Here is a 17250-nt window from a genome sequence, read left to right on the forward strand (position 1 = left end):
AGACTGCTGCAATGGCCTTCTCTTTGCCAACGCAGGAATATGCATTCGCAAATCGCAAGTTGGAGATTCTCGCTATTTTGTTTGCAATCCTGCGACCGGGAAGTGGATCGATTTGCCGCATTTAGAACCGATGAAGAGGTTGTGCCCGACCCAGGCGTATCCTCCATTCCTCCCACACCTGAGTGTTTCTGCTTGTGCATGCCTAAGACTTCTACTGGCAGTGGCCGAATCGAATCATAGGTGTAGAGATTTACTCATGAGATACTAGCAAGATGGCTTATGCTACATACTAATAATGTGACTAATCTTACTATAATATTTTATCGATGAAACCGCGTGATATGAGAGAGAGAGGAATTTCTATCTAGTATAATCGAATGGAGAATGCGATGGACGGCATACACAGGGTCGATGGAGGGAGCCTTCACAACAACGAAGAAGAAGAACTCCACCGGGCTAAATTCGACATTAAGCATCCGCGCTGTGGAAGTCGTCATAGGGACAACTCTATCCTGCCACCTTTGATTGCCATGAATTGCATCATTACAGATCTACGATGGAAACAATATTTTGCCATTAGTTACATAGATCGAAGCAATGAAAATCTCGGTGCGGTAAAAGGAACCACACAATACTTACCTCAGTGCAGTGAAAGGGTTTTGGCCCCTAGTGAGATCTAGCTTCTCCGACGTGAATGAAGAGTGAGAATGCAGAACACTCCTCGCTTTTCAATATGGTGGAATACTTGTATATGACGAGTGAGGAAAAAGAACACTCTTGATCGCTTTATATTGAGGAGAGACGAGGAGTTGTGTCTGTGAAGCCAAAAGAGCCTTCGGATATGAGCGATTTATGTGTGTTAGAAGTCAAAAGAGTCATAGGAGACGAACCGTCAAATTTAAAAACATTCTTGGGTCTTTAGGTACAGACGAATATTTATAAAATCTGTATATATCTACCGACTAGACATAGACGAATGTTATAAAAAACTGTCTGTGATAATATCACAAACAGATTTTTTTAAAAGCAGATTGTGTCTATACGGTAGAAATATACGGGTTTATAAAAACCATCTGTGGATTCAATCACACTAGATATCTAACTTATTATAGACACGTCTATTTTAGAAACCATCCGAGGATATTTATTCTGTGACGGCTCCTAAAAATCCGTTTGTGATATACCGTCTGCTTTCAATAATTTTGTGATAGTGATGTAACATAAATCATGACCATTAAGGACAAACACTTTAAATTGATAAAGTTTGACAAGAAAAAAAATTGTTTAGATGCATTTACAACAATCATGTGTAGTAAATTATACTTGATATCATCTAATATCTGAAATGTGTTTAAAAAATATAATACTCGAAACATATATAATAGATCTTGTAGGTAGCTAGCTGACTAATATATATGAACAGATCAACCGGACTCTTTTTTTTTCTTTTTTGTAAATTTTATTGGACCGTTTTCTTATAATTCTTCTACGTGTGTGAGAATTAAAAAATAAACAGTCCCACTAGGTAGCTAGCTGACTAATACGTATATATGAACAGACCGGCAGTCTCATAGCAAAATCATCTCGCACGAGGCATTCGATGGTGCTTGGATGGATATTGTAGACAGATATACAGCTGAACTGTCAGATGAAAATTACACAACTGTGATTGTGAATCGCAGGGCAGTTCTCCTTTGGCACGCATGGCTATGCGCACCATTTGGCCTGGAACTTCAGGTACCAAGCTAGCTTACCTCCTAGCATATGTATGCTTATGGTTGCATGCCTCCGTGCCAAAGGAGAATAGTGTATCCTTGTATTAAGAGTAAGCTCTCTGTTTTTTTTCTCTCTCTATAGAATATGTAGAAGAATAGTGTATCCTCGCATTAAGAGGAAGCTCTCTGTTTTTTTTTCTTTATAGAATATGCAGGAGAATAGTGTACCCTTGTATTAAGAGGAATCTCTCTCTGGTTCGATTTAATGAATTTTGGGCAAATCTACGATTTGCCATCGAATAACTACTGATTCTACAATTCGCCATCGAATAAATTCTGTTTACTTCTATACCATCGAATAAATATTTCAGTTCCTTATATGCCATCGGCTTCCGATACTACCCTCCGCTATACTGTTTATGAACAGTATGAACAGTATCTGAGAATAAAAAAAGTCACAAAAAATATGTCAATTTTTGTGCACGCTCTATAATTCATAATTAACCCGTTTTAACTATATTCACCTAAAAATACTGTATAGAATTCAAACTAAAATTCTTCAAAATGTACTACTTTTGTAACTTCTTGCAATTTTTAAGCCTCATAAAAATTTACAAAAAATCTGAAATTTTTTACTAATATTACTCTAATGTGATGTAATAATTTCTAAAATTATCTCCTGCGGTGAAAAAAATTAGTTCTTTGTAATGCACAGTATTATAAAAGTAGTTTATTTTGAGAAATTTTAGTTTGAATTTTACACAGTATTTTTAGGTGAATACAGTTAAAATGGGTTGATTATGAATTATAGAGCGTGCACAAAAATTAAAATTTTTTTGGGACTTTTTTTATTCTCGGGTACTGTTCATAAACAGTATAACGGAGGGCAGTATCGAAAGCCGATGGCATATAAGGAACTGAAACATTTATTCGATGATATAGAAGTAAACATAATTTATTCAATGACGGATTGTAGAATCAGTAGTTATTCGATGACAAATCGTAGATTTTCTCATGAATTTTGACGCTTGTCAATGAACATTGGCGCCTTGACCTCGCTTATATAGCCTGCCTTCGTCCTCGAGATATGGACCTAAGACGGCATATGCTCCAAGGCCGGGGACTATTCCGGAGGAGCTACCTTTCTTGCCTGTGGTATCTCTATGGGGTCTCCTTTGGAATGTGCTCGAGAATGGTCCTTCTTGTCGCTCTGTGTCGATCCTGTCTTAAAGTCAACCTTCCTTTTTCTGATGTTCAGTACAATAGCTTTGTGTAAGTTCATCAAGTAATATTTATTAAAGTATAAGTAAATTTTCTATCTTTCCTCATCTTTTTAATGATTGGTTGGTGCATAATATGATATCAGGACCAAAATTCTCAAGTCCCAGCACTAGCGAGCGTAATTAAAATAAAAATTACAGTCAACTTCTATTTCCATATCTAAGGTCAGTTCTATCAGCTTAACTTTTTGGATGAGTTAATTAGTGCATGAAGCTCAATAATATCAACAGTACTACTCTCTCCAATCATAATTAAATATCGTTTTGACATCAACACGGTTCCTAAAATATATCTTTGACTAGTATTTTTTATGTAATATATTTATAGAATATAGAAAGTTATATTATTATGAAACTACTTGTCAAGATAAATATATCCATATTATTTTTAAATATCTAAATTCAATACATAAATAATAATTTGTAGCTAAAATTTAAAAATAATAACTGTATGTAATCTAAAACGATAATTATTTATGAAAGGGAGTATCTCTCATGATGCCATAGCTTTAAGGAGTATGTAGTGGTACGGCTAGTATGAGACAATTAATGCTGTCCAAGCATAAATTACCGGTCGATAGACTGAGAGCGAAATTATATCAACCTAGATATGAATAGATTTTATTCTTGTGTAGACATCCAGCTTTTAACTGAGATGTTGCTGTTGAACTCACCTTGGCGTTCCACATGGAACAAAAGAATCGTTGATGTATATATGCTTTTGCTCGTATGGATTTAGATGGTACTGCTACAAGGGTACATTCGATTGGATCTTCTCTATTCTTGCGCAGTTGGTGAGCTTTCCTGAATGAAACACCAGGCATAAAGAGGGAGGAGTTAGTTGTTGCTGTAGCTAGCTTATACCATATATAAAGGAATATACTTCATCTATCTTAAAATATAGAGTGTATTAGAATTTATAAAAATCTTTGAAAGTATATTTTGACCATTAATTTATTTTGCAATATATTATCAATAATTATAAAATCAATGTTGTATTAAAAGATCTATAAAATACGAATATATTGATACAACTTTTGTACATTAAAATATGAGTATAATTTGATTAATTGTTAATTAAAAATTATGAAATTTGATTTTTTTCAAATCTTAATACGTCCTATATTTTGAGAGAGAGTGTGTGTATTATTTTGAGCACTTTGATGAGTAATGGTGAAAATAAAGTTCCCTGACAAATTAAAGTGGTTGTCGACGGTCTACGCGACTTTGAATAAAACATCGTTGCTTAGCTATATTTAAACTTTCGAATTCTCACATTCAGATCCCACAATATCTCTGAGAATAAAGGTTTACATTAGTCTCTGAACAACTTGGATTTTTCTCGTAGCAACTCTGAACAACCACTGCTTCTCGAATGCAGATCAAGGTGGCTGCATGATAGCAAAAGGCAAAAAAAAAACTACTTTTTATTTTTAATGAGAGAAACGAATATATACATTATAGAGATCATGCATCATGCCATCTTGCTAAAAAAAAATGAGCCATGCCATCATGCATGGGCGAAATGCGTCTAGCTAGGGTGAAAGGCAAGAGAAGCATGCTCATCTGCTCTTGAACACTGCATGCTGGTGAGGCAAGGCACGCGTTTCTCCACGCTTCGAGCTGCTTTCTGCTGCACGCAGCATATGCCACAGGCCAGGCATATCCAGGAGTAGTTGATCAAGAACACGGATCAATGACCGCCACTAAACACTATACGTCTATACCAACCGATGCAGCCAGTCACGCAGATCGATCAATCCCAAAATCGACAGCGAAAAATCATCGAACGCAAACAGCATTAATTGAAACCATTGGACAAGTGCAAAAAAATCAGGCATGCTATATCTTCAGGAATCTTTCATCAGAAAATATATATGTCCTAGATATCTTGTGCTCAGAATAATGCCGATTCGATCTCTTTGACGCGAGAGATGAGCAGGGTGTCTGACGATCGGGGCCTATATGCGTCTCCTTTGGTAGTGTTGATGATAAAATTTGACATATATAGTGGTTTCTAACAAAGTTATCCTCGACTAGACATCTTCGAGCATGTGGTTTTTGGCTAAGTTAGTCTCTGGCTGAGATGGTCTCCGACTAAGATGGTCTCTGACTAGGTGATCGCTTCAAGCACATGGTCTCAGAGGAGGTGGTCGGGTTGAGCAAAGACTGGTCAAATTCGAGCGCATAGTCCAAGGAGTTGGTCAAGTCTGAGAAGGACTGATCAGATGTAAGTACATGGTCGAGTTTGAGCACTTTGATCTCCCAGCAGGTTGGTCGAACTTCGAGCATGTTGGAATTCGAGCACATTGGTCTCTGAGCATGTGGAAAAAATGGTCGAGTTCGAGAGTGAGGATTCTGAGTAGGTGGTCGGATTAAGTGATGACTGGTCGAATTTTGAGCACATGGTTGGACCAAGCAGGCGATACGCGAGCAGGTGCTCGGATCGAGCAGGTAGTCGAGTACAAGAAGACCGAACTATAATAAAGAATACTCTGATAGATATGTGAGAGTTTACGTGGTCGAATAAGAAAGATATGTTAGTTTTAGAAAGTTTAAAGATCAGATGACATAACCAAACCATATTTATAAGTCTTGTCCAGTTTAAATTAGGAATCCTAATATTTTACGGCTAAGACATGTCGCCCTATAAATATGAGAGAGTCCTGGCTGATTGAGAGAATAATCCAATCGATCAAACACAATTTACATTACCTTCCATTTTTATGTCTTTTGCCTAGCTCCTATAGCCTCGTAATCTTTTTCAATCTATATTACTACATGTTCTTGATCTCGACAACCAAGAACAAGCCACCGATCGTCTGAGCTCTAAAGGGTTCTTCCTGAGCGTTGGTGACGATGAAGGTCCGATGACGTAGCGTCACGACCAGGGTATCCTAGATGACACTCGATAGATATTGTTCATGAGGTGCTCAGTATTTGATGCGACATCTTTTCGCGTCAACAGGCGGTAACCTCATGATCATGATGTGATGCCCTCAATCTTACAACACAAAAAGAAAGAGGAAGAAAATTCAATCAAAATCAACAAGCCAACCTTTGATTGTCAGCCGTCGCCTTCTGCCACCGTTGCCGTTCCTTAAATAGACCCTGGGCCGGGTTCTGACCCAAAACAAAACCCTAGCCACCACTCATTGTCACCCTTGCTTGCTTCTGTTGTTGTCTGTAGCCGCGTCGCACCACCGTCGTTGTTCCACCGCCGTCTCCACTTGCCACCCCGCTCGGTTTCGGCCGCCGTCCAACGCCCCCAACCAACCATCAACCATTGTCGCTGGTCTCGGTTAACTGCATTGCAGCCTACTGTAGTCGCCTCTCACGCTACCAGGCCACCCACTTGCTGTCGCTTGTCTCTGCCTAGTCGCATTGCCACCCTGCACCACCTCCCGTGTCGCCAGCTGGTGCCGACGCCAACAACCATCGGTCACCCACAGCTACTGCTCCGGTGTAGGGGAGGAGTGGGTCGGACGAGGGTAGAGAGAGAGAGCGTGAGAAAGGAAATAAGGAGGAAAGAGGAAACGAAAGAAAAATATGAAAAAAGGAAAGGAAAAAAAAGGAAAAGAGGAAAAAGAAAGAAAAAGGGAAGGAAAGAAAAGAGGGAACAAAATAAAAGGAAAAGAAAGGAAAAGAAAATTATGAAAAAAGGAAAGAAAGAAAAGGAAAAGAGGAAAAAAAAAAGAAAAGGGAAATAAAGAAAAGAGAAAGAAGGGGGTTTTCGGGGATTTTGTCAGTTTCACTGTCAATCCGTGGTCTTCTCGCTTAAGGTAACATTTTTGTAATCCCTAGTTGTTCGGAAATGGAATTTCGATGACCAGACTCGTCACCAAAATTAGGGATTATTGAATCAGTTCATGTATAACTGTTTGATATGAAATATAGAGTTAGTTGAAGTTAAATTCAACCTTGTGATTAAGAGCAAGAGCAACCCAGATTATTGGTCTGATTTCCTGGAAAACGATAGAATCCGGGATTTTGGGATTCGGATAGAGAGTGTAGCTCGAACACCTGATGTATAGTCATATTAACTTTTTTGGACAAATTATGAGTATAATATGTTGTTCAAAATTTGGAAGTGTTGGTACTAAAGGTGTGAAGCCAGATCCTAACTAAGGTTCAGGCAAGTGCCTAACAAACCCGTGTAATGTGATGATTCGCTTAGTGAATGTTTTATTGTCCCCTTTGAATTTTTTTCGTTACATATTCGTATTTTCTTGCGTTCATTTCAAACGATCAAGTTTCAAGTTATTCATTTACATTTCATTCAAGTGCCGGTGACCGGAGGTGTAATTTGGTTCTTATGTTTAGGATTATGTGAGTGAGTGTTGGCCCCACTTACTTGGCTTTACGGGAAAATGCAAGGATATAATCATATATGTCCGTTTCAGACAAAAACTACCGTTTCATTGCTATTTTTAAGAAAAAAAAACTTTGTTACTTCTCATTATGCGTTGGATTTGGTAATGTGTTGTTCTTCAGGTTTTGAATTATGATTGCTGAGTATCTTCACTCACTCATTTGGTTTTTAGGTACTCAAACATCGCAGCATGCTCAGAAAGGGGTGTAATATCTCATGGCAGCACGTGTCATCACCCATATGTCAATCTATATGTTTCAATAATGTTTTAGTTACTTTGGCTAGTTTGATGATTTGGTTTTGTTTTTGTCAGCTTTTCGGATCATAACGTTATGTGATGTTTATTTTCTATAATTACCCATTTTTCCAAACAAACAAAACACAAGCATTTACAGGCAAGATACTTATAAATAGAAAATAAACATCACATAACGAAAAATATCATCAAACTTTCGTTTTCGGGGTAGAATTAAATATGAGGCGATAATCTCTGGGTATGTAGATATTTGTAGCGTTACACATGAGCTATGTGAAGACACTGCCACAAGAGACTTTCCAAGCAATGCAGATTTGAGGCCACAAAATGGCGTTAGTTTGTGTAATTTCTTCCTTGGAAGCAATATCGCGCCGTCACCCGCAACCGCATTTCAGTTCGCAATGCTTCTGCTGTTAAGTCTGAAAGACTGAAACAACAATGAGCATCCTACGTAAACGCGTGAGGTGAACTGGTCATTTGTGGTGCATTTGATTATTCGTATGGGTTTTTTAAGCTGTAGTGTATATTTTGGATAAGTAGAAACAGACTGTAGATGCAGTAACTCTGACAAAAGAGTTATAAAGTAGTTACAGTGCTAGGTGGATAAAGTAATTACAGTGCTAGGGTGTAACAAGATCTCCTGATAGGATCGATGGTGCTTTACAAAGGTGCAAGCTCTGGACCGCGGGAAATGAGGTCGAGAATAGATGAGGACGTGGTCACGACTAGTCATCGGCCTTAAAGCTTGGCAAGTCATGCATTGCAATGAGCTCTCATATTCAGGCAGCCTTTGTTCTTGTAGGTGGGCATCATCCCACCTAGACGACTAGACCAGGAATTGTCCTACAGTATATCCTCATTGTGCCTTTGCAGCAGGAGCAGAGCCCAGCTGCCTTTTATCACACAGAAGCGAGTATAAATGCTCCGGCACAGTGAGCTCTAACCTGTGTGCCTGATGATAGCCTGGAACATACGAAACAAAGTGTCACATAGGGACGAAGATGGTCGTGAGCATGAGATGTGCAGCTGCATTGCTGGGCAAATTCTCCTTCGGCAGATGTGCCGGGGATTACCAGACTACTGCCAAAGGAAATTTGCCCCGTAATTCATTTGCACAACCACACAAAAGAAAACGCATGGATCTTTTAGCATGTACAACAGCGGAAGGTGAATGTAGATATATGTACTTGTTTTACATTTTGAATGTTTCTACAATTTGGCGCGTGCCTTCTACAGGTTATCAACATCACTAAATCTATCACGCCATTTACAGATGGACCATGACGCGTGGGGAGGGAAAGCAACCTAAGTATCAGCTCTACACAGACAATGAGACTGTACAGGTAGCCAAACACGGTCAACTAATTCAAAATATTTCCCCGCTCTGTTTAATTACTCTTTGTTGCTCACTGCCTCTGGAAGTTTGTATGTCGGAGGCCTGTCTGCGCTTCTTCTTGAGTACTCTCGCCACCGTCTAGCAGCCGCCGCCGCTCTCTTGCTCTGTCTGATACTTCTTCTTCTGACAGTACGTATTAGATATCACAATCAGATTCAGCAATATAAAAGTTCACAGACAGTACTGAGCCACTGAGGCGCGTATTTAAATGTTTTGATATAACCAAGAACAGCTGACAAGATATGTTTTTTTTTTGTAGCAGCATTACCATTGTTTTGAGGTCGTGTTGAGGATCCCCAGATATCACTCCAAGAGTTGCTTGTGTCTGAATTCTTTTGGTTCACCATCCGTGCTCTGACCTTTTCCTGTAAAACTAGACAGATTTGCATCAAAGAATGTGTTTTCTTTTTTTCAAATCAATGGCTCATGTGCAGTTTCAACAAAAGGAATGCAAGAAGAAAAAAAGATCCGCGAAACCCTTAAATCGAATATGCAACAATATATAGATGTATAAAGTAGGGCTAGTACCAAGACTTTTGCTTGCCTCTTTTCCCAACGTGCACTTGCCTGCCATAGACAGAAATATATCAATAATAACAAGTTAACAACAACATAGAACAGACTGTCTTATTATCTTTAGACTGGTGGCACGCAAGAGAAATATACTCCTATTATATTGTACTCTAGTAGCCTATGTATTGAATCTATGATTAACTAAATACTATGAATTTCTACATACAGGGAAATTAAGTAACTCTGCAGCCATTGTTCAAGAAAAAGAATATTGAGAACATCCTATTGTAGTAAATTAGTTAAAACAGATTAAATTTACATAAATGAAATAATTACCATCCAGAACACATTGACTGAAGCTCCCATACCAGCAAGCATCAACCCAACCTGCTCAAATTTAAAATTCCATGACTCTATTGCAAGAAGAATATAATATAATATCACTGGGCATTTCGTCATTTCTGAATCCATTACTATTATAAACACTGCTTATCCTGAAAGACATCCTAACAAAAGAACATAAAATAGGAAATTTTCTTGAGTAGTAAATTCTTTGCTTCAGAGTCAACCAAGACAATAAAGAATTATATAATAAAAATCTTAAGTTCCATTAAACAGAAGGTTTGCTTACATTTACTCTCTCTACTCTGCGCATTTCATTCTCGAGGAGTGAAAGTTGTGCAGCAGAAGTCCAGTGAATACAATCGACTGGGCTGGGAACAGAAATACGAGAAATTTTAGCACAACAACCTTAGCATCAACAGAAATTGAAAAATATTAGCAACATATTCACTATTTGTTCTGAAATCTGAACAACTTGCAAGAACTGTTAGAATATTTATGTGGAAAACTGACAGGACCTAACAACTGAATAGATTTTACGGAGGACTTAAAAGTCTCACCAATTATCAATGGCCTCTTGAATTAGCTCTGTGCTACCCGACTGGGAGTAGACTCTTGACCTCCCAAAATTCTCCTCGATTTGAAAGACGTTAGGGCAGATATTGGCACAATTTTTACATCTTGAATGCACAGTAACAAGGCAAAATGAAGCATGCCCCTTATGAACCAAAAGAGAAATTTATATTCAGAAGATATCTATCATTATACCAATGCAGGTAAACTCATCAACGAACACATGATCCTTGGGTGCACTATCATCAGAGAAAGGGTTGGTTGATGTTGCTGTGTATCCATGGATCTCATCATACACTGCACGCTGTGCTGGATCACTCAGCACCTGCTCTTGCACGTATGCCCCATATTAGCCCAGTGGAATGACACATTTTCAATGCAAAAACAACATTTGCACTTCATAAGTAATCTAAGACTTCACTGCAGGCTCTTACCGAGTAAACCTCGTTGATGAACGAAGTTCATCACGTCAGGGTCGTCCCCACTAAGGTCGGGGTGACACGCTTTCATGCAACCGTAGTATGCCTTCTTGATTTCCTCAGTGTCGCATCTGGCATCTGGTGGTGGAAGAATCAGGTGTTCTATATTAGCAGAAAATTCATTATGTCAAAGATAAACAAGATCAGGAATATTATCTGAACTCTGAAGTTCTGAACCTGTACTCTACAAAACAAATACCTTCTCTGATCTTCCCCCAAACCTTAGTATGTCTGACAAAAACTACGATTTTATTGCTACCAAGAGCCAAATATTCTAATGATTACCGACAGTGGTAGCTCCAAGAACTCTCTCCGATCAAATTATATAAGCTAAATAAAGTGCACACAAAATGGCAAGTGTACTTACGACAACAAGAACGGAGGAGTAATCGTCGGCGACATCCTCCTCCGGCCTTCCGTACCCCGCTTCTACCGTAGAGGCACAGATGCTGAGGTCCCTCCTTTCCCGCGCGTTCCAGTTCCGGCGCCGGTTGCTCCGTACGGCTCCGGGGAATCCAGCGGTGACTAGCGGCCGCGTGGGGCGAGAGCAGGGGAACGACCGCGGTGGCGTCGCCAGCGAGTCGGCGAGCAGCAGCAGAGAGCGGAGAGGGGGAGCCATTGGTTAGCGGATTCAGAATGCGGCGGCTCCGGTCCGATCGGACTCGGACGAGGAGGCGGCGGCGGTTGGTTTGTTTCCCTTCTTGCCCGTCTTCGCCACGCTGCAGGCTGCACTGAGTGCGCTCAGCCGCCACCACTAATTTTTCTAGTTCAGGTTCGTTCAACACAGATCCTATTTTACATATTGGACCTCAGCGATGATTATATTTGCACGTTTCCTAAATTTCGTACGGCTGAAATTTAGAAAGATCCATTAGGCGACTGTGCCGCTGCACCGGTGAAGGTTAAGGTTTAGGGAGGGGGTTTTGTGATCACTGGTGTGTTTCCTGGGCTCAGAGAGATGCTAAGGAAGTAGACCGACTTAACGGAGGAGGTGGGAGCAGGGGCGAAATGGCGAGGTGATGGGAGCATCGTCGGCCGCAAACGGCAGAGGACGATCGATGGGCGGAGCGAGAGCAGGACTCAACGGAGACGAGAGGTTAACTAGGGAGGGATGACGATCGCGAATCCAACAATAGGGCCACCACCGAAGACAATCAAAGGAGGACGAAAGAGAGGGAGCGAGCTGGCATCAGGGCGACATCAATTGAAGAAGCGAGCGCAGCAGGCGTCGAGCGAGCGGAGGTTGAAAGAAGGCTGTGAGTCGGCCATCGCTTGAGAAACAAAACAAAAAAATCAAGCGTCTCAAGAAAAAAAAAAAGCAACTGCCTTATATTTGCAACTGAGCTCTTTTACAAATGCAATGAACTGCCAATGCACCAATGAAAAATCACCGGCTGTCAAAATATTATGACTAGTTTAGAGTTTTCTCCCGATACATCTGATAAAATGATCAGAAAATTACATCCATACCATCAGTTTTTCCTGCTCTTTCATCCATACCATCAAAAAGTACCCATTATCATTCTTACCATCATCACCTATTCAAGATTCTTTCAGTTATACCATCAACCCTCACCTTGGCCCTGATGAAGGTAACAGCGTTCGTTCGGGACGAAATTGCCCCGACTCCATCGCCGGCCCCGTCACCTAGACCCAGCCATACTCCATTAACTCCGGCACGGCGGCGCCCCACCTTCCTCAACTATCCAGACACGAGAGGATGCGAATCCGTTGGGACACACATACGCTCCATATCTGAGTCCGTAAGTTGGAGCCGGAGCTTATTCTCTACCGTGAGGCAAGGGTGGACCGGTGGAGTGAGGGCGGGGACGTGGTTTCTTCTCTGGAGCTGGTTGGACATGTCGCATGCAAGACCAGCAGCCCGACCTCGAAGCATCGGATTGCAAATTGAAATCTCCCTTTTCCTTTTCAATTCGTACAAGCAAGTTCGGAATTACGGCGACCAAATTGAGATCGAAGAGATTTGATTCTGTGCTATTCTGGTCGATGGTGCTGCTGCCTGCCTCAACTTAGCGTATCGCGGGCATGGAGGAAGATGACAGCAGGGCGGCCGTTGGCATCGGTGTGGAGATGAGGACTGTTTGTTTTAGCTTGTTTCTGTTTCTGTTAAAATATAAAAGTTAAAAGTTTAAATAAATAAATTTACTGAGAAATAGTTTTTAAGAAGTAAAAAACTATTTCTGATGAAATAAACTAGAAGCCGAGAAGATCGTTGATAGTAGTTTTTCTGAGGAGTAGTGTATTGAGAAGTTAAAAAAGTATTGTAAAATTCAATAGCTAAAATAAAAAATAGTTCTTCAGAAAAACCAAAAGCACAGACTTTGGTGTTCTCCGCGGATAGTGCCCAAAGCGCGAAAGGGGCAGAGCGACGGGGGCGGGCACCCCCAGCAAGGGTAATTCTGTCTTCTTACATTAGCAGGCAACCGGGCAAAACAAAAGCAAACAGGCACATCGGACGAAAGGTAACGTTGACGGTGTAAGTAAAGGTATTTCGAATGGGTAGTGGTAAGGGCCGGTCCTGAGATATCGGGGGCCCGGGACGAAACTTAAAACGGGAGCCCTTTTAATAATAATAATAATTATTAAAATAATTATATATATATATATATAATATTACCAATACACTCAAGATGCATCCAAAAAATATTCATAACAAGAAATTTATAAATATTACCAACTCATCTGGATTTCTTGAAGTGCTCAAATTACTCCTAAATTTTTTGTCAAGGGCTCCTCTCTGTGATCCTATAAACTCATCTGTTTGTTTCCTCTTCTTTCTTTTCTCACTGCCTGAAGGATATTTTCTAGATGACATGATAGTGTTTTTTGCTGAAAATTAGAGAAAAACACAATTATGAGTGTCACTGAGTTAGATCAAAACGTATGTATACTAAAGTCTAAACCCCAATCAATTATGAATAGTTTAATACCTGGTTGCTATAGTGGTATGTTCATGATTCCTACGCTGCACGAGAGATGAGATTGGCTGATCGAACTCCCTCCTTGCTGACTTGTTGTGCTGTACTGAGTTAGATCAAAACGGTGGAAATACGTCTCCTGTACCTACCTTGTACATACATGGGGAGGGGCCCTAGGAATCGGGGGCCCGGGGCGGCTGCCCCGCTCGCCCCGGGCCGGCACTGGTAGTGGTATGAATAGGAGGAGCGATTTTTTGGTGGTATACATGGAAAGGTGGGAAAAACTTATGGTTTAGATGTGATTCTCTCTAAAATGATAGGCCTAGAAGGGGAAAAAAAAGGAAGGTTTAGAACGTTACAATTGCACAAGATTGTCTGATTAGATAATTGGAACTATTAGTCGAGGCATCGACGGATGTAGAACTATATGTTAGTGACTTTTAATGCATTCAATACTCTCTCTGGTATTGACACATCACGTATGAGCTGCTCTTTTGTTAGTTTTGTCCCCAGATGTTGGATTTCTACGTAGATGACACACGATAGTAAAACTGTCACGCAAGCACAGCAATTGAGTGAGGAGCTCTCCATTCTCTCATTCTTGCATCTGATCTCTGACGGTGATGCCCTTGTTGTTTTTCAATTCTCTGTGGTTCGTCACCGGCCTCCAGAGTTCATCCAGACTACTGGTACTATCAGGCTGTGTACATACACGATACCACAAAAGCACATCGTACGTAACCGAACCAACCTGCAAAATTGGCCCGTCGACTGTCGCGTAGCGTACCTTTTCTTAAAACGCTTCCCGCGCGTGACCCATCCGCGACCCCGCAAATCTCGGGAGTCTTTTTATTTATTTTCCAATATTTACACAAGTACATATTCATTTTAAAATATTGCTCATATCTAGACTATCATCGTTCAATAGTTGAGGGATAGCAAAATATTGTCCAACAGACAACATCTTTAAAAAAATGAAAAGCATTGTGTTTATTGCTTTAAAATTCAAAACACTATCAAATAGTTATGAAAAATTCTAAAAATGTATTTTGTAGAGTATACTATGATCTATATCTCAAACAAAATTCAAACAAAAATATGATTTGTACAATAAGAAACGGAAAAGATAAAATTTATTGTAAAAGTATTAGTTTGAGTTGAAATTTTTGGAGAGATAGATTACATCATCCTCCACAACATAATTTTTTCAGAATTTTTCATAACTATTTCGATAGTGTTTTAAATTTTGAGAGTAATGAAACATAATGTTTTTTATTTTTTAAGATGTTGCCCGTTAAAAGGGCGAAATCTTTATTTTAGGTGTCGCTCGTTGGAAGGGAAATACCCTACTGTTATACTTTTAACGTGCGACAGTAGGCTAGATGTACAATATTTTAAAATGGGTATGTACTTTTGCAAATATTGAAAAAAATCCAAATCTCGGAGCCGGTGGGCTAGATTGCTCTTTCGGCCTGGTAAACTGGACTCGGCACACCTGCTCTCAGTTAAGAAAAACGGGCCACTTTGCACGACAACAGCTAATGCCGCCACGCTTGCGTCTATCTGCCTCTGTAGGAATTCTACCGATTAATGTGGAAAAGTACTCACGCTAAGCCGATAGTGACACTAGCTCCATACCGGATGATGATTGGTATGTCAATGGTTAAAGGTCCACTGCAAGACTAATATTTTTTTTTCAATTCTACAGCTCACAAAAAAAGGCAGTTGCAGCTTGTTCTTGTTCAACTCACCATGAAAGTTCCAGAGTAGCTAATGATGGAGGAGCTCCCTCCCAACCTCCGCCCCCGCCCTCCGCTCCCTCCTCCACCACCACCTACTCACCTCTCCCTAGCTTGCTCATTCTCTTTGTAGTTCCCTCCTCTGAGATGGCTGGTCTCATAACTTTCGACCCTCTTGTTTGGAACTTCTCCCTTGGTAAACTCTTTCAAAAGGAGGTGCTACAGCGATTCAACTTTTCGGTGCACCACCCTTCCTCCTCTCATTTGGGATCGTTCTTCTTGCTTGCTGTGTTTCGAAGGTTTACTTTTTGTCTTTTAGAAGAATCTGTCATTCTTTCTCTGGAATCTGTTCTTGGGGGTTCTTCGGCTGGTTTTCATGTCAAGTTTGAATCAGATAGGCATTTCCACTTTTCTGTTGCCTCCAAAACATTTTGCTTTCATGTTTATGATATTCAGAGACTTACCACCTGTCATTTTGATGTTTATTTTCATCTTTAGAGAGATAGTAGTGCAGCTTGGCAATTTGAAAAAAAATTGTGGCTCAAGGAAGAAGCAGATCAGTGGACTACGATCTCTTATTTGAAGAAAAGTAAAAGGGATTCCGTTCTACAGAAGAATGTTTATTTTGCTGATCATTTAAACTTGCCTTCTCCTTCCAAGAAACATGCCCCTCTTGCTGTTTTCAATGTTGTCAAGATTGACGCCTTTTATTGTCCGCTTCAGCCTAATGCGAGAACCTCCTTCCGAGCTTTAGCCACCCCTGGTCAATCTTTGATCTCTGTTGGGAGAGTTTTCTCCAATTTGAAAAATTGCTTATCCCCTGGAGAGGTTGCTGCTCATTGGCCCAGTTCTTCGACTGAGGTTTCTAGTGGGAATTTTCTTGGTTTGCGTGCTTCCTCGTGCAACAGGGATGCCATCGCCTATTGGTCGCGCTCCACACTTAGGTGTGTACCACAAGATTACCTCCACCTGAGACCTCCTCGCTCTCTAGCCCGTTCGATGCTGAGATCACAAGGAGTTTTTGCACGGTGAAACTACTGGGCTCGAGGTCACCTGCATTGGGAAGGCACGGCACGCTGACACGAGCACTCATGAGATCCTAATCAAGATGGTTAACTCATCGCTCCCCGCCCCACCTTGTTCCAGATGATCCAAGTGTTTAGGGCTGGGCCATCATGTCGAGGAATGCTTAGGGGATATCAGATGTAAGGTTTGTTTCTCTTATGGACACATGGCAAAAGCTTGTTTCAAGAACCGTCACCTTGGATGGTTCAGATGGATTCCTAAAGGCAATTCTTTGGGTGCTACTCCTGCACAAGGCGGTGTCAAGGCCGCCAACCCTTCATCTCCAGCTGCATCCCTTCCCTAGGCACTGATTGCTAGAAAAACCCCCCGTCCTGCCTCTTGGCCAAATCGCCTCCTTTTCTGACCTCTCCAATCATCCCTCTCTCGCCTCCAATCAGTCCTATAGCCCTGAAGCTGTACAAGTGCTCATGGATAGCTTTACCATCGACCCTCTTTGCTTCATTCCGTAGGACATGGTGGTCGAGGAAGGAGGCGTCAACAGGTTGCAGCGTGCCTCTGTCTCTCTGGCTGGTAACCCTCTATATTTGCATGAAGAGTTTGCGATTGCGGTAGCAGTGGAT

At 40.8% G+C, this 17250-nt stretch overlaps 1 pseudogene; it reads right to left on the reverse strand.

Moving 5' to 3' along the window:
- Positions 1-8774: 8774 nt before the first annotated feature.
- Positions 8775-11644, reverse strand: LOC133883973 (chaperone protein dnaJ C76, chloroplastic-like; annotated as a pseudogene).
- Between the last annotated feature and the right edge of the window lie 5606 nt (positions 11645-17250).

Source organism: Phragmites australis, chromosome 11, assembly GCF_958298935.1.
Source record: "Phragmites australis chromosome 11, lpPhrAust1.1, whole genome shotgun sequence".
NCBI lineage: Eukaryota > Viridiplantae > Streptophyta > Magnoliopsida > Poales > Poaceae > Phragmites > Phragmites australis.